Here is a 23,845-nt window from a genome sequence, read left to right as displayed (position 1 = left end):
ATTGTTTTTTTTTTTTTTTTTTTTTTTTTTTTTTACTAGATTACCTATCTCCACTTCACTTAGTTCTTCTGGGGTTTTGTCTTGTTCTTTCATTTGGAATGTGTTCCTCTGTTGCTTTGTTTTACCTAATTTGCTGCTTTTATTTCTGTGTATCTGGTAGGTTAGTTGTGTTTCCTGGCTTTGGAGGAGTGGCCTTTTGTAGATGTCCTATGCATGCCAGCAGCACACTATCTTGTGGTCATCAGAGCTATATGATCTAGGGGTGTCCCCTATGTGGTCTGTGTGGCTCCTCCTGTTGTGGCACGCTGACCACAGTGGGAAGTCTTGTAGGTGTGGCTGGCCCCCAGTCCAGTTGGTTGCCAGGCCCTGCCTTGTGTGGAGGCTGCCAGCCACTGTTTGGTGGGGCTGGGTCACAAGGGGCTCCACAGGGGGCCCCAGGGCTAGTGCTGGCTCACTATAGGGCAGGGTTGGGGTCTAGGAGATCCCAGGGCCGATGCCCACCCATGGTGGGTGAGACCAAGTCCTGAGGCTAGTGCTGGCCCACTAGCATGCAGAAGCCTGGTCCTAGGGTCTGACTGCAGGGCCCAGGGGTCCCAGAGCTGGTTTTGGACCACCAGTGGGTTGGGCTAGTTCCTGACATAGCTGGCTGCAAGGTCTGGGGTGTCTCAAAGCTTGTGTTTGCTCCCTGGTGAATGGGGCTGGTCCTGGGACAGCTGGCTGAGTGTCCAAAGGTGTCTCAGAGCTGGTGTTGGCCTGTTGGTGGGTGGGACCAGCACAGCTGGTCCTGTTACTGGTGCTAGACTGCTGGTGGGTGGGCTGTATCCTACCATGGTAGGCTGCAGGGCTGCAGTTTTCCTGGGCTGGTGTCAGCCTCCTAATGGCTGAGGGTGGTCCTGAGGCTATAGCAGGCTTGCTGGTGGGAGGGCCCAGGGCCCAGGGGATTCTAGGGCTGGTGGCTGCCAACTGGTGGTCATAGCTGGGTCCTGGGGTCTCTGATTGCAAGGCCCTGAATGTCCTGGGTCTAGTGCCTGTGCACTGGTATGTACAGCCCAGTCCTGGGCCTTCTGGTAGGCAGGGCTATGTCCAGGAGCAGCTGTGGGATCAGGGGTTCTTAAGCAGCCTGTCTTTTGGTGGGTAGGCCTGTGTACCTGCCCACTTAGTTGCTTGGCCAGAGGCATCCTAGTACCGGTAACTTCAGGCTGATGGGTGGTGGTGGGGCTGAGTACCGAGCCTACTAAACAAGAGGGAGGATTCCACAATGGCATTTGCCAGCACCAGTGTCCACGTGGAAGGACGAACTCCCCAAAATGACTGCTGCCCGTGTCTGTGTCCCCAGGGTGAACTCCAGTTGCCTCCTGCTTCTCTGGGAGACTCTCCAAGATCAGCAGCGAGGTCTGACCCAAGCTATTTCAAATTACTGCTTTTGCTCTGGGTCCCAGAGCATGTGAGATTTTGTGTGTGCCCTATAAAAGTGCATTCTCGATTTCCCAAAGCCCGCTGGGTTCTTGAAAGTAAGTCCCACTGGCCTTCAAAGCCAAATATTCTGGCAGCTCTCTTCCCAGCACAGGATCCTCAGGCTGGGCAGCCTGATGTGGGACTCAGACAACTCGCTCCTTGGGGAGAACCTCTGCAGCTGTAGTCTCCGGTTTGTGGGTCACCCACCTGGGGGTATGGGCTTTGACTATACTGTGACTCCTCTCCTCTTACCCATCTTGTTGTGGTTCCTTCTTTAAATCTTTAGTTGTAGAAGATCTTTTCTGGTAGATTCTGGTCTTTTTCATAGATAGTTGTTCTGTAAATACTTGTAATTTTGTTGTGCCCATGAGAAGAGGTGAGCTCAGGGTCTTCCTACTCTGCCATCTTGGGAACTCTCTATTTCTTAGGATCTTAAGAATTGCTCTAAATCAGAAGTGAAAAATAGCTATTCTGTTTAACCACTAATATATTAAGCAAATCAATTAAGCATCATGTAGATGTTTTAAAGTAATTAACTGAGTTCAGGTTTCTTTTTTTTTTTGCATCTTTATTGGAGTATAATTGCTTCACAATGGTGTGTTAGTTTCTGCTTTATAACAAAGTGAATCATTTATACATATACACATGTTCCCATATCTCTTCCCTCTTGCATCTCCCTCCCTCCCACCCTCCCTATCCCACCCCTCCAGGCGGTCACAAAGCACCGAGCTGATATCCCTGTGCTACGCGGCTGCTTCCCACTAGCTATCTGTTTTACGTTTGGTAGTGTATATATGTCCATGCCACTCTCTCGCTTTGTCACAGCGTACCCTTCCCCCTCCCCATATCCTCAAGTCCATTCTCTAGTACGTCTGTGTCTTTATTCCTGTCTTACCCCTAGGTTCTTCATGACATTTTTTTTCTTAAATTCCATATATATGTGTTAGCATACGGTATTTGTCTTTCTCTTTCTGACTTACTTCACTCTGTATGACAGACTCTAGGTCCATCCACCTCATTACAAATAGCTCAATTTCGTTTCTTTTTATGGCTGAGTAATATTCCATTGTATATGTGTGCCACATCTTCTTTATCCATTCATCCGATGATGGACACTTAGGTTGTTCCCATTTCCTGGCTATTGTAAATAGAGCTGCAATGAACCTTGCGGTGCATGACTCTTTTTGAACTATGGTTTTCTCAGGGTATGTGCCCAGTAGTGGGATTCCTGGGTCATATGGTAGTTCTATTTGTAGTTTTTTAAGGAACCTCCATACTGTTCTCCATAGTGGCTGTACCAATTCACATACCCACCAGCAGTGCAAGAGTGTTCCCTTTTCTCCACACCCTCTCTAGCATTTATTGTTTGCAGATTTTTTGATGATGGCCATTCTGACCGGTGTGAGATGATATCTCATTGTAGTTTTGATTTGCATTTCTCTAATGATTAATGATGTTGAGCATTCTTTCATGTGTTTGTTGGCAGTCTGTATATCTTCTTTGGAGAAATGTCTATTTAGGTCTTCTACCCATTTTTGGATTAGGCTGTTTGTTTTTTTATTATTGAGGTGCATGAGCTGCTTGTAAATTTAGGACAGTAATCCTTTGTCAGTTGCTTCATTTGCAAATATTTCCTCCCATTCTGAGGGTTGTCTTTTGGTCTTGTTTATGGTTTCCTTTGCTGTGCAAAAGCTTTTAAGGTTCATTAGGTCCCATTTGTTTATTTTTGTTTTTATTTCCATTGCTCTAGGAGGTGGGTCAAAAAGGATCTTGCTGTGATTTATGTCATAGAGTGTTCTGCCTATGTTTTCCTCTAAGAGTTTGATAGTTTCTGGCCTTACATTTAGGTCTTTAATCCATTTTGAGCTTACTTTTTGTGTATGGTGTTAGGGCGTGATCTAATCTCATACTTTTACATGTACCTGTCCAGTTGTCCCAGCACCACTTATTGAAGAAGCTGTCTGTCCTTTCTCCACTGTACCTTCCTGCCTCCTTTATCAAAGATAAGGTGACCATATGTGTGTGGTTTTATCTCTGGGCTTTCTATCCTGTTCCATTGATCTATCTTTCTGTTTTTGTGCCAGTACCATACTGTCTTGATTACTGTAGCTCTGTAGTATAGTCTGAAGTCAGGGAGCCTGATTCCTCCAGCTCCATTTTTCGTTCTCCAGATTGCTTTGGCTATTCGGGGTCTTTTGTGTTTCCATACAAATTGTGAAATTTTTTATTCTAGTTCTGTGAAAAATGCCAGTGGTAGTTTGATACGGATCGCATTGAATCTGTAGATTGCTTTGGGTAGTAGAGTCATTATTACAGTGTTGATTCTTCCAATCCAAGAACATGGTATATCTCTCCATCTATTTGTATCATCTTTAATTTCTTTCATCATTGTCTTATAGTTTTCTGCATACAGGTCTTTTGTCTCCGTAGGTATGTTGATTCCTAGATATTTTATTCTTTTTGTTGCAGTGCTAAGTGGGAGTGTTTCCTTAATTTGTCTTTCAGATTTTTCATCATTAGTGTGTAGGATTGCCAGAGATTTCTGTGCATTAATTTTGTATCCTGCTACTTTCCCAAATTCATTGATTAGCTCTAGTAGTTTATTGGTAGCATCTTTAGGATTCTCTGTGTAGAGTATCATGTCATCTGCAAACAGTGACAGCTTTACTTCTTCTTTTCTGATTTGGATTCCTTTTATTTCCTTTTCTTCTCTGATTTCTGTGGCTGAAACTTCCAAAACTATGTTGAATAAGAGTGGTGAGAGTGGGCAACCTTGTCTTGTTCCTGATCTTAGTGGAAATGCTTTCAGTTTTTCATCATTGAGGATGATGTTGGCTGTGGCTTTGTCATATATGGCCTTTATTATGTTGAGGAAAGTTCCCTCTATGCCTACTTTCTCCAGGGTTTTTATCATAAATGGGTGTTGAATTTTGTCGAAAGCTGTCTCTGCATCTGTTGAGATGATCATATGTTTTTTCTCCTTGTTTGTTAATATGGTGTATCACGTTGAGTGATTTGCGTATATTGAAGAATCCTTGCAATCCTGGAATAAACCCCACTTGATCATGGTGTATGATCCTTTTAATGTGCTGTTGGATTCCGTTTGCTAGTATATTGTTGAGGATTTTTGCATCTATGTTCATCAGTGATATTGGCCTGTAGTTTTCTTTCTTTGTGACATCCTTGTCTTGTATTGGTATCAGGGTGATGGTGGCCTCGTAGAATGAGTTTGGGAGTGTTCCTCCCTCTGCTATATTTTGGAAGAGTTTGAGAAGGATAGGTGTTAGCTCTTCTCTAAAGGTTTGATAAAATTCGCCTGTGCAGTCATCTGGTCCTGGGCTTTTGTTTGTTGGAAGATTTTTAATTACAGTTTCAATTTCAGTGCTTGTGATTGGTCTGTTCATATTTTTTATTTCTTCCTGATTCAGTCTTGGCAGCTTGTGCATTTCTACCAATTTGTCCATTTCTTCCAGGTTGTCCATTTTATTGGCATAGAGTTGCTTGTAGTAATCTCTCATGATCTTTTAATTTCTGCAGTTTCAGTTGTTACTTCTCCTTTTTCACTTCTAATTCTATTGATTTGAGTCTTCTCCCTTTTTCTCTTGATGAGTCTGGCTAATGGTTTATCAATTTTGTTTATCTTCTCAAAGAACTAGCTTTTAGTTTTTTTGATCTTTGCTCTCGTTTCCTTCGTTTGTTTTTCATTTATTTCTGATCTGATTTTTATGATTTCTTTCCTTCTGCTAACTTTGGGGTTTTTTTGTTCTTCTTTCTCTAATTGCTTTAGGTGCAAGGTTAGGTTGTTTATTCGAGATGTTTCCTGTGTCTTAAGGTAGGCTTGTATTGCTATAAACTTCCCTCTTAGAACTGCTTTTGCTGCATCCCATAGGTTTTGGGTCATCGTGTCTCCATTTTCATTTGTTTCTGGGTATTTTTTGATTTCCTCTTTGATTTTTTTCAGTGATCACTTCGTTATTAAGTAGTGTATTGTTTAGCCTCCATGTGTTTGTATTTTTCACAGATCTTTTCCTGTAATTGATATCTAGTCTCATAGCATTGTGATCGGAAAAGATACTGGATACGATTTCAGTTTTCTTAAACTTACCAAGGCTTGATTTGTGACCCAAGATATGATCTATCCTGGAGAATGTTCCATGAGCACTTGGGAAAAATGTGTATTCTGTTGTTTTTGGATGGAATGTCCTACAAATATCAATTAAGTCCATCTTATTTAATGTTTCATATAAAGCTTGTGTTTCCTTATTTATTTTCATTTTGGATGATCTGTCCATTGGTGAAAGTGGGGTGTTAAAGTCCCCTACTATGAATGTGTTTCTGTCAATTCCCCTTTTATGGTTGTTAGCATTTGCCTTATGTATTGAGGTGCTCCTGTGTTGGGTGCATAAATATTTACAATTGTTATATCTTCTTCTTGGATCGATACCTTGATCATTATGTAGTGTCCTCCTTTGTCTCTTTTAATAGTCTTTATTTTAAAGTCTGTTCCGTCTGATATGAGAATTGCTACTCCAGCTTTCTTTTGGTTTCCATTTGCATGGAATATCTTTTTCCATCCCCTCACTTTCAGTCTGTATGTGTCTCTAGGTCTGAAGTGGGTCTCTTGTAGATAGCATATATATGGGTCTTGTTTTTGTATCGGTTCAGCCTGTCTGTGTCTTTTGGTGGGAGCATTTAATCCATTTACATAAAAGGTAGTTATTGGTATGTATGTTCCTTTTCCCATTTTCTTAATTGTTTTGGGTTTGTTATTATAGGTCCTTTCCTTCTCTTGTGTTTCCTGCCTAGGGACGATACTTTAGCATTTATTGTAAAGCTGGTTTGGTGGTGCTGAACTCTCTTAGCTTTTGCTTGTCTGTAAAGGTTTTAATTTCTCCATCAAATCTGAATGAGATCCTTGCTGGGTAGAGTAATCTTGGTTGTAGGTTTTTCTCCTTCATCACTTTAAATATGTCCTGCCAGTCCCTTCTGGCTTGCAGAGGTTTTGCTGAAAGATCCGCTGTTAACCTTATGGGGATTCCCTTGTGTGTTATTTGTTGTCTTTCCCTTGCTGCTTTTAATATGTTTTCTTTGTATTTAATTTTTGACAGTTTGATTAATATGTGTCTTGGCATGTTTCTCCTTGGATTTATCCTGTATGGGACTCTCTGTGCTTCCTGGACTTGATTAACTATTTCCTTTCCCATATTAGGGAAGTTTTCAACTATAATCTCTTCAAATATTTTCTCAGTCCCTTTCTTTTTTCTCTTCTTCTTCTGGAACCCCTGTAATTCGAATGTTGATGCGTTTAATGTTGTCCCAGAGGTCTCTGAGACTGTCCTTAATTTTTTTCATTCTTTTTTCTTTATTCTGCTCTGCAGTAGTTATTTCCCATATTTTATCTTCCAGGTCACTTATCCGTTTTTCTGCCTCAGTTATTCTGCTATTGATCCCATCTAGAGTATTTTTAATTTCGTTTATTGTGTTGTTCATTGCTGTTTGTTTCATCTTTAGTTCTTCTAGGTCCTTGTTAAATGTTTCTTGCATTTTATCTATTCTATTTCCAAGATTTTGGATCATCTTTACTATCATTCTGAATTCTTTTTCAGGTAGACTGCCTATTTCCTCTTCATTTGCTAGGTCTGGTGGGGTTTTGCCTTGCTCTTTCATCTGCTGTGTGTTTTTCTGTCTTCTCATTTTGCTTATCTTACTGTTTTGGGGGTCGCCTTTTTGCAGGCTGCCGTTTTGTAGTTCCCGTTGTTTTTGGCGTCTTTCCCCAGTGGCTAAAGTTGGTTCAGTGGGTTGTGTAGGCTTTCTGGTGGAGGGGACTAGTGCCTGTGTTCTGGTGGATGAGGCTGGATCTTGTCTTTCTGGTGTGCAGGTCCACGTCTGGTGGTGTGTTTTGGGGTGTCTGTGGAGTTACTATGATTTTAGGCAGCCTCTCTGCTAATGGGTGGTGTTGTGTTCCTGTTTGCTAGTTGTTTGGCATAGGGTGTTCGGCACTGTAGCTTGCTGGTCGTGAGTGAAGCTGGTTCTGGTGTTGAGATGGAGATCTCTGGGAGATTTTCACCATTTGATATATGTGGAGCTGGGAGGTCTCTTGTGGACCAGTGTTCTGAAGTTGGCTCTCCCACCTCAGAGGCACAACACTGACTCCTGGCTGCAGCACCAAGAGCTTTTCATCCATATGGCTCAGAATAAAAGGGAGAAAAAGTAGAAAGAAAGAAAGAAAGAGAGAGAGAGAGGGAGCAGGAGAGGGAGAAGGAGGGAGGGAGGGAGAAAGAGAGGAAGGAAGGAAGGAAGCAAAAGGAAGAAAGGAAGAAAGAAAGAGGATAAAATAAAATAAGATAAAATAGTTATTAAAATAAAAAATAATTATTAAGAAAATAATTTAAAAAAATAAAAAATAAAAAAACAGACGGATAGAACCCTAGGTCAAATGGTGAACGCAAAGCTATACGGACAAAATCTCACACAGAAGCATACACATACACGCTCACAAAGAGAGGAAAAGGGGAAAAAATAACAAATCTTGCTCTCATAGTCGACCTCCCCAATTTGGGATGATTCGTTGTCTATTCAGGTATTCCACAGATGCAGGGTACATCAAGTTGATTGTGGAGATTTAATCCTCTGCTCCTGAAGCTGCTGGGAGAGATTTCCCTTTCTCTTCTTTGTTCGCACAGCTCCTGGGGCTCAGCTTTGGATTTGGCCCCGCCTCTGCGTGTAGGTCGCTGGAGGGCATCTTTTCTTCGCTCATACAGGACGGGGTTAAAGGAGCAGCTGCTTTGGGGGCTCTGACTCACTCAGGCTGGGGGGAGGGAGGGGTGTGGATGCCGGTGGAGCTTGCGGCGGCAGAGGACGGCACGTCTTTGCAACAGCCTGAGGCGCGCTGTGCGTTCTCCAGGGGGAGTTGTCCCTGGATCCCGGGACCCTGGCAGTGGAGGGCTGCACAGGCTCTCCAGAAGGGTGGTGTGGAGAGTGACCTGTGCTCATACACAGGCTTCTTGGTGGCGCCAGCAGCAGCCTTAGCGTCTCATGCCTGTCTCTGGGGTCCACGCTGTTAGCCGTGGCTCGCGCCAGTCTCTGGAGCTCCGTTAAGCAGCGAGCGCTCTTAATCCCCTCTCCTCGCTTACCAGGAAACAAAGAGGGAAGAAAAAGTCTCTTGCTTCTTTGGCAGGTCCAGACTTTTCCCGAACTCCCTCCCGGCTAGCTGTGGCGCACCAACCCACTGCAGGCTGTGTTCATGCTGCCAACCCCAGTCCTCTCCCTGCGCTCTGACAGAAGCCCGAGCCTCAGCTCCCAGCCCCGCCCGCCCCGGCGGGTGGGCAGACAAGCCTCTCGGCCTGGTGAGTGCCAGTCGTCACCGATCCTCTGCGGGAATCTCTCCGCTTTTCCCCCCGCACCCCTGTTGCTGTGCTCTCCTCCATGGCCCCGAAGCTTTCCCCCTCCGCCACCCACAGTCTCTGCTCATGAAGGGGATTCTAGTGTGTGGAAACCTTTCCTCCTTCACAGCTCCCTCCCACTGGTGCAGGTCCCGTCCCTATTCTTTTGTCTTTGTTTATTCTTTTTTTCTTTTGCCCTACCCAGGTACGTGGGGGGTTTCTTGCCTTTTGGGAGGTCTGAGGTCTTCTGCCAGCGTTCCGTAGGTGTTTTGTAGGAGTTGTTTCACGTGTAGATGTATTTCTGGTGTATCTGTGGGGAGGAAGGTGATCTCCGCATCTTACTCTTCCGCCATCTTCCCCCAGACTTCATTTTAAAAGGGTGAGGGAAGAAGTTTAAATTACAGAATTTTTCATTTTAGAAAAGAAAATAATGTTAGCTTATATTCAATGAGTATAATGCTCACAAAGATGCAACTCACAAACACATTTTAACTCCATATACCACTGTTATGACAGCTGCAGGGTGAAAGTAAAAGGGAGATGAATCAAGAAGAAATGGACAAAGAAGAAAGGAGATAAACAGAAAACAGGAGGAAGAAACTCTTGAGAAAAAAGCAGAAAAAAGAGAGGAATAAGAGGTGGAGGTATAAACAAACAAGAGAAGAAACAGATTGAGTATACATCAAAAGTGAGAGGAAGAGAGAAAATAAAAAGTGGATTCATTGGTTCTGAACTATTAGAGGAACAGATGATATATATAATTTTTGGCCTCACCTCAATTTCATTCTGGTTATGCACTTTAGAGTGGTTTAAATTGCTCTTTCTGTCTTTTGAAGACTAATTACTGAGCACAATTCTTTAATTGCTCTTTACCAGGCCCTGCTCTGAGTGGAATCACTGTGGCAGCCTGTCAGAAATGGTGGAGTTCTCAGATTTATACTGCCCAGTGTCATGGCAATTTCACTTTTGAAAACAGAGTTTGCTACAAGGGTCTAACTTTGCAGTAAATAAAGTTGTGGCATGTTGGAATCTTCACATTTATTGCTAGGTGGCCCCTCAAATACCAGGTGGAGTCAACACCGTTGGCAACCTTTTTCTTATTAACCTTGAGACCAACACATGTAGAAAGATACTATCAGGCTCTATCACTTCAGTTCTCAGTTTAAGTTTGATGATGTTCCTATGTTTTACCTCTCATTCTCATTTTAGTTTCTGTGTGTGTGTGTTTGTGTGTTGACTGAAAAAAATATTGACTTAGAATTGAAATAAAATGGCAAGGAGTGTAAGATTTTTTAAAATTAAAGTCCCCCCAAAGAAAGTAGAAAATCTCCCAGCCATTGTGAATTTCTTTTTGTTTTGATTTGTTTTAGCATTATTTAGTCATAGAATTAGTGATAGAGCTAGGTCTTTTTTATTTTTCTCATTTCAACTGAATTTTCATAACAATATATGTTTTGGCTTTTAAACTGTAAGTGAATTTCATGTTTATAAATGTGAAGAAGTAATAATTAAAGAGGAAAGTTTAAACAGTGTACACATAACTCAGCAACACAAACTTTGCTCTAAACTGCTCCTTCCTAATACTTTGCATTTCTTTTTTTTCCTTCTTTCCATAAGCTAAGACATTGATATCATTCAAACATGAAGGTGAGAAAAAGACTAAATTTGTATTTTATCTAAGAGGAACCTGTGGCGCAGGTCCTCTAAGGAAAAGCAATATTAAGGAGAAAACAAACAGAATTTTAAAAACCTATGATAAGCAGATACAATGCAGGCAATAGAAGGAAATTTCTAAAACACATATGTTTAATTTCTTCTGAGACCTGAGACAAGCTGCACCTCTAATACAAGACTAAACTACTGTGAAAGAAGAGCATTCAGAAAACAAGAAGAGATTGGGAAAATTTTTAAATCTGATAGGTAAAATGTAAAATTCAGTAGATGGATTAAAAGATAAAGCAAAAAAAATCCTAGAAAATTAAATAAAAAGATAAAAAGAATAAAATACATAAGAAAAAAAAAGATTATTCCAGGAGTTTCAGCACAAGGAGTTAGAGAAAGGCCAACAAAAAATATAAGAGAGAAGAAATTATCAAAGAAATACTGTAAAAACATTTCTAGAGCTGAAGAGTATACATTTGTGTACTGGAAAAGCTCATGTTGGAAATAAATTTGCCAAACAAATGCATAAAATTAAAAAAAATCAGAAATTCTAAAAACAGCAAAGAGAAAGTCCTAGAAGCTTCTGGTGGGAGGAAACAATCATCAAAAAAAATGATCATACATTTTAAAATAGAATTCAACTGCCATTAGATTTCTTAATGAAAATGTTGGCTGTTATAAAATAAGGAAGTGGTGTCTTTAAATTCTGAGGGAAAGTATTTCCAATCCAGGAATCATACTCAGGCGAGTTATCAGTAGGGTGTGAAGTGAAAAAATATTTCTTTTAGGTATACAGGTTCTTAACATTTATCATTCTTGATTGTCCTCTTAGGAAGCTACTGTAGGATATATTTCAGCAAAACAAGGGAGTAAACTAAATATGAGAAGGACATGAAATCTGGCAAAGGGTGAATCCAAAGCATTAGTGCCATGGAGTTCCAGTGTGACTGCTGTACAGACCTAGCCAGCAGCTGGTGAGCACTGGAGCAGGGGGATAGAGAGCTGCAGAGCCGAGGTCTTCCAAAAACAATCATGGCCAGTTTTAAAAAGGAATTTGGTTTAGTCAACTCAAAAATTTCAAATGCCAGTAGGCATTTGAAAGATCTGTTGAAATGTTTGCAAAATGTAATGACTCCAAGTGAAACTCAGAAAATAGGGGGAAAAAGGCAATTATTAATTCCGTGGGCAAAATGTAAGAGAAAAAAGTGCAATAATAATATATACTACAAAGTCATATTAAATAATGTAACCCTTATTTTCCATTAAGAAATGATATTAAACTACACTGGGAGACAGAGGAGAAGGAACGTGTATGTGTGTGTGTGTGTGTGTGTGTGTGTGTGTGTGTGTCTGTGTCTGTCTGTCTACATGCTCATGTGTGTATTTGGGGGCAGAGTGAACTTAACTCCCATAACAAAAGTAAACTGATAATATCTGACGTTGATAATCAAGAAAACAGTAATGCAAGTCAATTATTTTAAAATATTGTGATATTCTCAGGGTATATGCCCAGTAGTGGGAGTGCTGGGTCATATGGTAGTTCTGTTTTTAGTTTTTTAAGGAACCTCCATACTGTTCTCCACAGTGGCTGTATCAATTTACATTCCCACCAACAGTGTAGGAGGGTTCCCTTCTCCCCACACCCTCTCCAGAATTTATTGTTTGTAGATTTTTTGATGATGGCCATTCTGACTGGTGTGAGGTGATACCTCATTGTAGTTTTGATTTGCATTTGTCTAATGATTAATGATGTTGAGCATTCTTTCATGTGTTTGTTGGCAATCTGTACATCTCTGGAAACCATAATTCAAAAAGAGTCATGTACCACAGTGTTCATTGCAGCTCTATTTACAATAGGCAGGACATGGAAGCAACCTAAGTGTCCATTGACAGATGAATGGATAAAGAAGATGTGGCACATATATACAATGGAATATTACTCATCCATAAAAAGAAATGAAATTGAGTTATTTGTAGTGAGGTGGATGGACCTAGAGTCTATCGTACAGAGTGAAGTAAGTCAGAAAGAGAAAAATAAATACTGTATGCTAACACTTATATATGGAATATCTAAAAAAAAAAAAAAAAAGGTTCTGAAGAACCTAGGGGCAGGACAGGAGTAAAGACAGAGACGTAGAGAATGGACTTGAGGACACGGGGAGGGGGAAGGGTAAGCTGGGACAAAGTGAGAGAGTGGCATGGACATATATACACTACCAAGTGTAAAATAGATAGCTAGTGGGAAGCAGCCGCATAGCACAGAGAGATCAGCTCGGTGCTTTGTGGCCACCTAGAGCGGTGGGATAGGGAAGGTGGGAGGGAGATGCAAGAGGGCGGAGATATGGGGATATATGTATATGTATAACTGATTCACTTTGTTATAAAGCAGAAACTAAGACACCATTGTAAAGCAATTATACTCCAATAAAGATGTTAAAAAAATAAAATCATGTGCATTCATTATTTGAATATAAAAATTTAAAAATGATTTTTAAAAGAAATAAACATAAACCACTTCCGGGTGTAGTATTTTCATCTACCAGTAGAAGTGTAGATCATTTGATGCTATCAGTACTACTCATGGTTTTGAGAAAAAATACGCTGCATGTGCTTAAGAAAATGATCCTGATTCATACCTTAACTTCTTGTAAATGACATTCTTGAAGAAGGAAGAACTTTGTTCTAGCCTAAGGAATTGGGTAAAGAATTTACAGTATTTGAATGTATGGCATCTGCCCAGAGGGTTGTATATTTTTCAGACTTTGAAGAATTTGCTGCAGGTATTAATTGAATTGGTGAATAATCTTAACCAAGGTGATTACAATTCAAATATTGATGTATCTTTAATTCGTAGCATCAAACTAGCCCTGAGACAAACTCCTGTGTGTGTGTGTGTGTGTGTGTGTGTGTGTGTGTGTGTGTGTGTGTGTGTATGGTGGAGGAACGAGGAGGGGCAGATAGTGACAGGAATCACAGAACTTCCCTATACTCCAAGGATTACTATTGTTGCTTCTCATCTCTATGGCTTATGGATGAATTGTATTCTGCTCCATAGCATTGTTTCCTTTGGGGCAATGCATTATCAGAGGAAAGTGTCTCTTGCTTCATTAAATTGGTGCAGTGGCTCCTGTCTTTTGAGGTTTACCAGTTACGCTGACAGCATTTCTGCATCATTTCTAGTTTCTCTTTGTTCTTACCCTCTCTGGTACCTGGTTTGCTCAGGTCCCCTCCAGCCTCTTTCCAGCACATTCAGAGCAGCAGCCACAGGGGTAAGGCCCCACAGCAGTACACAGAGAGCCTAATTTACACCCTCTCTCTTGATTCGGGGTCCAGCTTGAACCCACCTCTTAATCATGATACAGACTGCTTCAGCCGCCTTGCAAGATTTCTTCTTAATTCTTCTGCTAAGTGTCTTTATTTAGTTATTTTGATTGTTAGCATAGCATTCTTGTTTGTTTGATTGTGCTTTAGCCTTGCAATTATGATTTTTTTCTTTTAGTACACCACATGCTATGACAGTTAAAAAAGGGTTGCTGAGTGTCAAGCACTCTGGGAATACTTGGAGGTCAGTGGCTCTCTAAAATGCAGCACCTGTAACATTGATTTGCACGATAGGTGTGCTTTTAAAACAAAGTAGATTCGTAAATGGTCTCTGTAGGGATAGCTTATTTTATGCTGTGGGAAAGGGAGAGTACTGGAATGTTGAAGATGACTGCGTAAGAGGTATCCAGTTCCCTTGGGGGCTGAAGGGAATTGTGGAATCGGTCATCTGTTCATTAATATGAAAAATCCAATATCAGTTTTAATCAAAACCACATAACCGACCTTCCTTTTACAGAATACCTAGTCACAGGGCCAGCCAGTATGTTTGTTTCGCTTTGTACAAGCCTCCAGTCCTTGCTGACTGATTGGGTAGTGACATTTACCAGTATTTACCTAATTCAATTTAATCCAATTCAATCAACAACTGTGTACCAATTACATTGTGCCGAGTACACTACTTGCGATACAGTTTGACTACAACTCAGATCCGGTCCTGGAGGAGTCATAGTCTAGTAGGAATAAACATATGGCTAATTAAGCATCACAGTTGTGGCTGATATAGGAAAGTAAAACACTGTGACTATTACAGGGGCAACTTTTTGTACCTGGAGTTAATGTGCTTGCAGATGTATATGCAAAAGCTTAAAGTTTTTATTTTGAAAACTTTAAAAATGCCTTTTCTACTCATGCATCTCTTTTCACCGTTTTCTAGTGATTTTGGATTCTTTAGCTCACTGAGTAATGGAAATGGTAATGGGAATATTAATTCATTTGTGTGAATGTATTTTCTGGAGTAAAACTTTATGGGACCAGATGCTAGATCTCTACTCAGGAGCTTCTTTTAACCAAAAACTACTGAGCTTCAGTACCCAATCCAGGATGCACCCCTGGTTCTTCGTGAGTTGCCATTGTCCAGAAAAGCATCATAACCTTTGTGTTTTCTTCTTGAAAATCAGCAGTGGTAAGAGTAGCCTATAAAGCAATTACATTGGTCCCTGAGTGCCAAAGGGTAAACCTCTCCAAAGCCATTTAAATTAATCGAGAAGGCAGAATGTTAATAAGTCAGTATGGTGAATAAGCAGGGGAAAAACTGGGTCTAATAAGTGGAATAATGCTATGCAGTGTGACTTGAATGTGGGATGATATGCTTGGCCTGATCAAGTCAGCAACTAAATATAATCAGAGAAAAAAAATTGTTGAAAAACATTTCCCTACTTCTCTTTGGTGGAAAAGCATTTACAGAGCACATTCAGAATTAAGAGGCTTGTGTGTATTTAGCTTAATTAAATATTTAATCAAATGTCATCTACCTATTATTTCCACTCTGCAATTTTCCATAACACCCAGAAGAATTAGCTAATTTTGAACATTTCTGTTGACTTTCTTGAAATTGAACACTATTGCTTTATGCTTCTATCCATCTTTTGGTTGTCCCCAAATCTGTCCCTCCTTCATCACCTCCAGCTTCACTGGGAAAACCGAGTGGAATTAGTAATCACGCACAGCATTTAGAAGCTCAGCTGACCTGAATGAAAAGCCTAGGACCCATCCAGGTTGAAAAATGAATTTGCTGTGCCTTGTTGTGATTTTCACATATTTCTACCTCGCTCCCTGAAACCCGCTTCTTACTCTTAATTAGAAGGAAAATGTGAACAGATATATTATATAAGACAGTGGAATAGGGACCGGGCACCAGGTTGAGGCCATTTAATTAAAAGGTGTAAGATAAATAGACTGTAAAATTCAGCTAGTCCTATATAAAAGTAGTCTGCTTAGCAGAATTGAATAAGCTAAATCTACATGTGAATTTCCAGAAGAGAGGGAAAACAGCTTTGAAATCTTTTCAGCTTTATTTTTACTTTTAGTTTGCTTTAGGTTCAAGATCACAGGCTCAGCACAATGTTTTTAAAAGAAGGAAAAGAAGAAAGAAAGGAAAGGAGAGACGGAAGTAAGAAAGAAATCAGTCACATGAGTGTATGGTTTCAGATTGCTATCAAAGAATGTTGTTCTGGTTTGCTTGTCTAATATTAAATGGATATCAGCCTATTTTTCAATAGTTTGTCAAATTATTTCAATAGTGATTAGGAACAAGAATTGTCTGGACTGTGGCTTCCAAATAGCTTGAGCTAGATTTGCAGTAACAAAGAAGCAATGTTACAGGGAGGAATTTGGCAGTGTTTGCTAGGGGGCACTGCAAGGCTATCTTTGCCTTTTTTGTTCCTTTGAGTTGTTAGTGGTTGGTCCATTTTAATTATCCGTGTTTCCGTGAGAGATGAGGTATCGAGTTTTCAGCTTCATAATGGTTTTTATCTAATTGCTTTTGTTTCCTGTGCCCTTCAAATTCTATTTTTCTGGTGGGATTTGGGTAAATTGAAAACACTACATTAGAGTAGGGGTTTGTTCTAGGAAATAACTGAATCCAGCTGCCACTATGAAAAGTGAGGTTTGTTTTCCCCTAAAATAGGCCCAAGCACATCCCAGAGTTTGGTGTTGAGCATCCAAATCTTGGGCTTCGTATACTGAGAAGCGTTCCTTGTCTTTTGAAGTCGGTGTGAGAGATTTCTGAAAAAAGGTGCTATCTTCCCTGTCATCAGCAGGGCCTGGTTCACCCATGACCACAACGTGATTAAATAACAAGAATATTAAGAAGCACCTGAGGACAGGAGAGTCCCATCAGTCTTGGTTCAGAAATTTTACTTTTCTGAGGGGAAAAAATAGTCATACCCAAGGCAGTGCTGCTTTTACCTCAGAGCACCATAATTGAATGAGTTTGGGTTTCTTCTGACGCCGTTTGTCCACGGTAGAGTTCTCTTAACTAAATTGCATTAGATATTTTCATGGCCCAGGTAAAGCCACTCAACAGTTAAATTCTTTAGAAACTAAGTGAACAGCTTTCACTGTAAATGCTCCAACAAGAGGCAGACAGAGAACACTCATAGGGTCAGCAGAAAATGGAGAACTCTTAGCTTGGATATCTGTAGTGATTTCAGACATACATAGCCTCAACTCAAGTTATGGAGGGTTAAATCAGTGATCTGCTTGCAAGATCAAGCAGCTGTCAATAGATTCTGCAAGGGATTCTGCCACCCAGATAGCATGTATTGTAAATCAGTCCTTTTCAAACCTTTAAACTAAAACTCAACTCACTTCCAAGAGGCCCAGTTCTTAGGGTGGCCGCTCTGTGATGACCAATGGACACGTCTCCAAGGCATAATGGAGACATCTGGCTATCACTTACATTCAGATTATTTGGGTGGCTAACTGCTACCCACCCAATATCTATTTCTCATTTACTTCCTTACTAGCACAATCCCAATTTTACTGGTGTGTCAATTGCCCGGCTAAAAGACTACTTTTTCTAACTTTCCTTGCAGCTAAAGTTTCCTGGGTGAAACAGTTCTGACCAATGAATTTGTAAGTTTTTGTTGGTGCTTCCAAGAAATCATTTAAAATGGGACAGACTTGGCTGGCTTGTCCTTTAGCCTTTCATCTTTTCCAGTATCCTTTGTTTCTGGAACATAGATTCAGCCATGATGCAGAGTAAGAGCCATCATGTGACTATGAGTTTACAAGGACATGATGGGATGGCTGAACTCAGTGATAGGAGTAGGACTCCTAGTGCTGTCACAGAGCCTCAGGTCGGCACTGGACTAACTAATTAGACTTCTCATTACCTGATAAATAAAACCCCTGCCTTATACAAATCACTGATATTTCACTTTTCCCTTTAATGCAGCTGAAGTAAATTCTTACCTGATACACACAACTTACAGCAAAAATATGAGCAACTGACGTAATAAGCAGTCAACTTCAAATTTCTTCAAAGTTTATTTTCTTGTAAAAAAATTCATTTTTTATAATTTTTATTATAAAATACCATGTTTTTTTTTTACAAAACATACTTCAAGTAAAATTGATGATCCAGGTAGTGTTGGGGCATTTATCCTCTGGCTTCTCTTAGCATGTCCTGTCACTGTTTATTCAATATGGAAAATACAACATTGGAACAGAGTCCAGGAAATTTGCCAAAACATATATCCCCTAAAAATGCAAGGAGTAGGTTAAGCTTAGTATTGTCATATCTAAAATGGGAGTAAAAATACTAAAACCAACTCATCATCAAAAGGAATAAGTAAAATGAAGCTAAATCACCAAACACTGTGTCTGGCATATAATAAATACTAAATATTATTTGTATAAGACATGTAATAGACGTTTCATATATACAGTTGCATACCATTTTATTTTACATGAAATATTATAAATATCGTTTATATTATAGAATTTGAACATCATATTCTACATGGGGGTGTATTATATGTCATATACATTTAAATACTCATTAATAGTCATCCAACAATGTGCCAGGCACTGTTCTATATGTAAGTGAATGCAGTGGTGAACAGGATGTCTTGACCAAGTTACAGTCTATTATGCTACAGAGAATATACCTTTGAATCTGTAATATATTGAGTACTCATCAAAGGATTTGCATTGTAATATAAATTGACTCTCATAAATGTAGATAAATTGGAAAAGGCAACTTTTATACTTCTTTTACAAAAGGTCATTTGCCCAAAATGCCAAGACCTAGCCACATACTTGTCCATATCTATAATAACACAGATGATAATCTGAACGTAAGTGGTGTCTAAAGTAGGATTCCAGCATGCTTGGGAGACATCACCACAAGAGAAGTGCCCTAAGAGGTGGGTCTTCTGGACATGAAATTGTTTACAGTCCAGGAATTCAATGTCCAAGGTGCTCGTGCCACCTGAACAGTGTGGCCACAATTTTCAGCAAATTTCCTGAGTTTTTCTCAAAAATAAAAACTGGATCTTACAAAGAGGAAACATGGTATTAATCATTAATAATTTCATCAAACATTTTCCAGCCTTCTGCCTTCCAAGCATGCATAGGGTTGCATTCCCTAGCACTCTTGTGTTTGGGTGGAGCCATGTGGTTAGTTTTGGCCAAAGAATTGTGTATGGAAGTGGTATAGATCACCTACAGGCTAGGATATTTAGTAGCTGATGTGGGTGAGAAAGTGAAGAACTCTTTTTCCTCTAGCACCGTGACCTACAATGTTTAGGTCATGGAGGTTGGCTGCTCCGTCAGCCCAAATCTCTGTGTGATTACAGTGAGCAGAGTCCCCCTGTCAACCCATGAATAGACATGTAGCATGAGCAAGAAATAAATATGGTAGTTCTGGGCCATGTGGTTTCAGTGGTTATTTATTAATGCAGCATCACCTGGCTTTATCCTATCTGATACTGACGTGGTCATTATATCTGGTTCATCCTTAAATCTCTGTTGTTCTCAATTTCTATGTCAAATCCTCCTCAATTTATGCTGATCTTATTTTCAAGTTACATCTTTAATCTGTCCTCTACTTAGACCAGGCTATCATTATCTTTTGCCTGACTCTGTTACAATCTCCCAGGTCTCTTCCTATCTACCCTATGACTCTCAAACTGTTCTCCATTTTGTAATGAGAATGATACTCTTATAAAATTAATCAGTCTGTTACTCCCACCATAGTTAGTATAAAATCAAATTCCCTGTGAAGTTCTAGCAGACCGTTAAGCAGACTCACCCTGTGCAATATGCCTAATTTTATTGTAGTCCAGTTACATTATTGATCATTTGGTTCATTAAAAACACCCATTTTTTTCCCCCTACCTCAGGGCCATTGCTTAAACTCTTCCACCTTCTTGAATTTTCTTCCATGCTGTCTTCCCTCCAACTAGAACATAAATCAATAATGTCAGGGACTGTGCCTCCTTTGTTCAAGTTATAACCAGGTGACTGCTAGTCCCTGCTACATTGCAGGCATTAATGCATTTCTATTGAATGAAAGACTGAAGAATAAAAGAAACAAAGGAGGAAGTTTCGTGAATTCTCCTGAGGATTTGAAAAGTAACTACTACACTAATGAGAAAATTTAAATTAGAAATGGGGCATTTTAAATCAGAGTGTCTCAAATCACGTACATATACTACATGGAGTAGAGTCCATACCAATTGGAATTGTATTAAGAGCCAGGAGCAATCTAAATTAAAAAAACCAAGGTGTAGATCAAAGTCATATTCAGAGATGGCCTCTAAACTCATGAAGGTTAAACTTGATCATATAAATATGTAATTATCAATCCAGATTAAATATGTTTTATGACAAACGTAGCTTGAAATCCTTAGATATCAAACAGATGGCACATTCCATTTGTAAGGCTTCATAAGTCCCCTGCTGCCAAAATACAGAGACTGGCTATGTTTCAGACCTAGAAAAGACATAGTATATAACTGATTTACAAAGAAAAATAATCTAGGAGTTTCCATTAATGAAGAAAGTGTCATTTTATGACTGACCTAGATTTTGTATAGTAGATAACAGAAAGAAAGAAACAAAAAGGGCCAGTGTAACAAAATATGAAGGAATATTTAAAAGATGTTAAAGCCATTTGACAGTGAGTTTATACAGTACCTGAGGAATCACAAAATTGCCTTCCGGAAAAAACGTTAATTCTTCTATATTCACTGAAGCTGCTGAAATGGAAATCGACTTGTGATTGAATATCCCTTTCTGATTAAAAGGGAGGTGGTTTAGAGGCCATGAAGTTTAATTAAAAATGGTACTAGATTGAAAGTCAAGAGAGCTGGCTATAATCACAGCTCAGTCTTAAACACATGACCTTAAGAAAGGTATTTTCTCTAGGTCTTGGTTTACTCAAGAGAAAATGAAGAAAATAATATCTATACTCCAGGTCTGCAATGAAGATTGAATCAGGTAGAATATGCAAAAGTTGCTAGCAGAGGACTTAGCTTATAGAAAGTAGTTCAAAAATTTCCTTTCCTAGGCCTAGGTGGTTTAGTGCTATGCATGACGAGGTGCAATATAATTAATTTTTAAAGGTATTATATATTGGGCAGGCTGAATTGGAGAGTATGCTGTGACCTCCCAACAGCATTGGGCACAAAGAACAGAGATGGAGGGAGGATTATAAATTTGGGTACTGAGGAGCAGTAGTAACCAACTGCTAATGCTAACTGTAGAAAGATCATGATGAATTCAGACTTCATTCAGGCAAATGTTTATATATAAGGGAGACTCATCAAGTGAACTGGGCAGGGTGGCCAGGGATTCCAAGTAATAATCAAGGTGGAGACTATTAGGAGTATGGTTCCAGGTAATCAGTGTATTCAGAAGAGAAATGAGCCAGTGACTGAGAGGCTGGTGAAAACACTGAGCAGGCATGTGAGAGCTGGGTAGAGCATCACCGAGGGCTTCTTTCGCAGAATGACAGGGGCGCGTCAAACTCAAATTTAGAATTACTGGATCAGAGTGTTTGTATATTTGTAATTTTGATAGATTCTGCCAGCTTTACCCCCTTAGAGAGTTCATGTATTCACACGTCTAGCCACAGTGTATAAAACTGCCTCTTTGCCCTAGATTTACAAATCAAAACAATGTGTTCTCAAACTTTTTTATTTTTGCTGATGTGATAGTGAAAACTCATATGTTTTGGTAGGCTGTTCATCTGCCTAAAGGTGTAAAAGGTGGGATCTTAGTTTCTCCTACTTTTAATAAGTCATTGGGACATACCTAAAAATTGTTGAGAAATATTAACTTCAGGGTCACTCTGGGAGAACAAGTGGCCAAGTAAAGAAAGTGTGCATCCAAACAAACCTGACTTAAAAACCCATTTACACAATTACTTAGCTGTGAACCTTTAGTAATTTATTTAGTTTCTCTGAGCTATAGTTTTCTCTTCTCTAAATAGAATTATTGAATTGTGGGATTTCCTGAAAATCTTAGGAAGCACCTGCCATTTAGTATGCGTATAAGACTTAATTTAGAAACAATTTGAACTCTTTATTAAGTATTAAATTATGATTGGGTAAATGTGTGTGTGTTTCATGCTAAAATGATTTTTATCCTATTTGTATATTCTTTTGGAGTTTAGATCTCTAAATTCACTAACACAGAACAGGTTATGTCCTGTACATTCTAGGTAAGCAATGTGAAATGTATTTACTGAAAATTTGTAAAGTCAGTAAGTTAGAATGCCGTACCAGTAACTTTGATTTCTTTTAGGGTTTCACAGTAGACCCCAATTCCAATTTCTTTCAGAATAACTTTGTCTAAAGCTTTTGGAAATGCTATATGGAAATAGAATTTCTAGTGCTGAGTTTTACATGGTCTCAGTCCTTCCTCCGCAAATCTAGTGTATCGTTTTATTCAAGATTGATGAAACATATCTCGGTCCCGTTATCTATTATTTCCATGATGTAAGACAACTGAAAATTCACTTTTGTTTTCATTGTCTTCCTCTATCTTGGGAAAATTGTACATTTCCAACTTGCTGGGAGATTTAGCCTAATCCTTCAAGTCAAGGTAGGGAAAAATGTCTACATTCCAACTTAATCTTATGCCTGGTCTTCTGCAAAGCCTACCTAATCTCCTTGTGCCCACTGTGTCTGTTTTTAGTCTCTTTCACTACACTTCATAGTACGTACTGCAAACTGTAATTCTATATTTATGTGTGTATTTCCCTTTGAAAAATTGCCTTCTCACAACTAGAATACAAGTCCCATGTAGTTAGAGAACATTTGCTTTAATTAACCACCATGCACCAATTCCAAAAACTTTACTCAGCCTGTAGTAGTTATTAAAACATATTTATTGAATAAATAAATACATTCCCATACTGTCAGATATCTTAAAGCACCTCTTAGGAATAGATTGCTTATTGTATTATGAATGATTTAGTTCCAAGTCCTTCTACATATTCCTCTGTTTTTCTCTTTAAAATGCATCTTTCTAAAACCCAGCAAATTTTATTACTTCTCTAGGCTGATAATGATCATGTGAGTTTCGTTTTTCCATTTTGGATAATTTCCACATTAGTTAGAAAGCAGTGAAACAAAATACTACTATTTTCAGTCTCTAAAGCATGAGACTACAATACTTTTATTCTTCCACTATAGCTATTGGTAAAAGTATAAGGCAGTGTTTCAGTTCAGTAGGTTTCTCTGACTGCCTGGTGAATGCAATCAGTATTTTTTGGGGGGTACTTTCTGACATATACACAGAGAATAAAGTATAAGAGTCTATCTTTGAAAACTCATTGTCCAGTAGGATGTAAAAACCTAAGGGGTGTGACAGCTGTCACAAAAGACTAAAAGACCCAACAGAAAATCCTGAATTCAGCACAGCTAAATTTATTTGACCTACCGCAGTAAAGGGAAAATAGAACTGTCACAGTCTTGGTAACACCTCAGAAGGGGAAATTGGGGAGGTGGGGAATATTTGTACGACTTTAGAATTTGAAAGAGTAATTTTAAGGTCGGTCTTGCAAGGAGGGGAGCTGGTTGAGACCGGGCAGAGTTTATGACATAATTGCTTTGGACTGGTATGTGCAAAGAAGCAAGGGTCTTGAAGTAAGGTATGATGAGTAAGCTTAGTCTCAGTAAGTAAGCTGTTCTTGCTTGCTCAGTCTTATCTTGCAGGAGCAAGTATTCTCTGGAGCAAGAACCTAATTTTACTTTACTTATTCTCAGTATTGTTTAACGTAGTCAGAGGAAGTACGCCAGTCCCAGTATTGTTTAACACAGGAACAGAAAATTATTTTGATATCAGGTTTCAATCCTTCCTTTTCCTGATTTATCAGCTTTGGCTGAATAGAGACTATTATCATCTGATCACACGACAAATCCACAGCTGTGTCACAGTTTGATGTTATGGTTACGTATAAAGTTTCTGATAATAATAATTTCAACTTTTTTTTTTTTTTTTTTTTGCGG

General features: G+C 39.4%; 1 pseudogene; it reads right to left on the bottom strand.

Moving 5' to 3' along the window:
* LOC103088669 (ferritin light chain pseudogene) overlaps positions 1-23,845 on the bottom strand; it is a 75,705-nt pseudogene that overhangs the window by 50,943 nt on the left and 917 nt on the right.

Source organism: Lipotes vexillifer, unplaced genomic scaffold, assembly GCF_000442215.2.
Source record: "Lipotes vexillifer unplaced genomic scaffold, Lipotes_vexillifer_v1.1 scaffold1066, whole genome shotgun sequence".
Classification (NCBI taxonomy): domain Eukaryota; kingdom Metazoa; phylum Chordata; class Mammalia; order Artiodactyla; family Lipotidae; genus Lipotes; species Lipotes vexillifer.
This window is presented reverse-complemented; position numbering and strand designations above follow the sequence as displayed.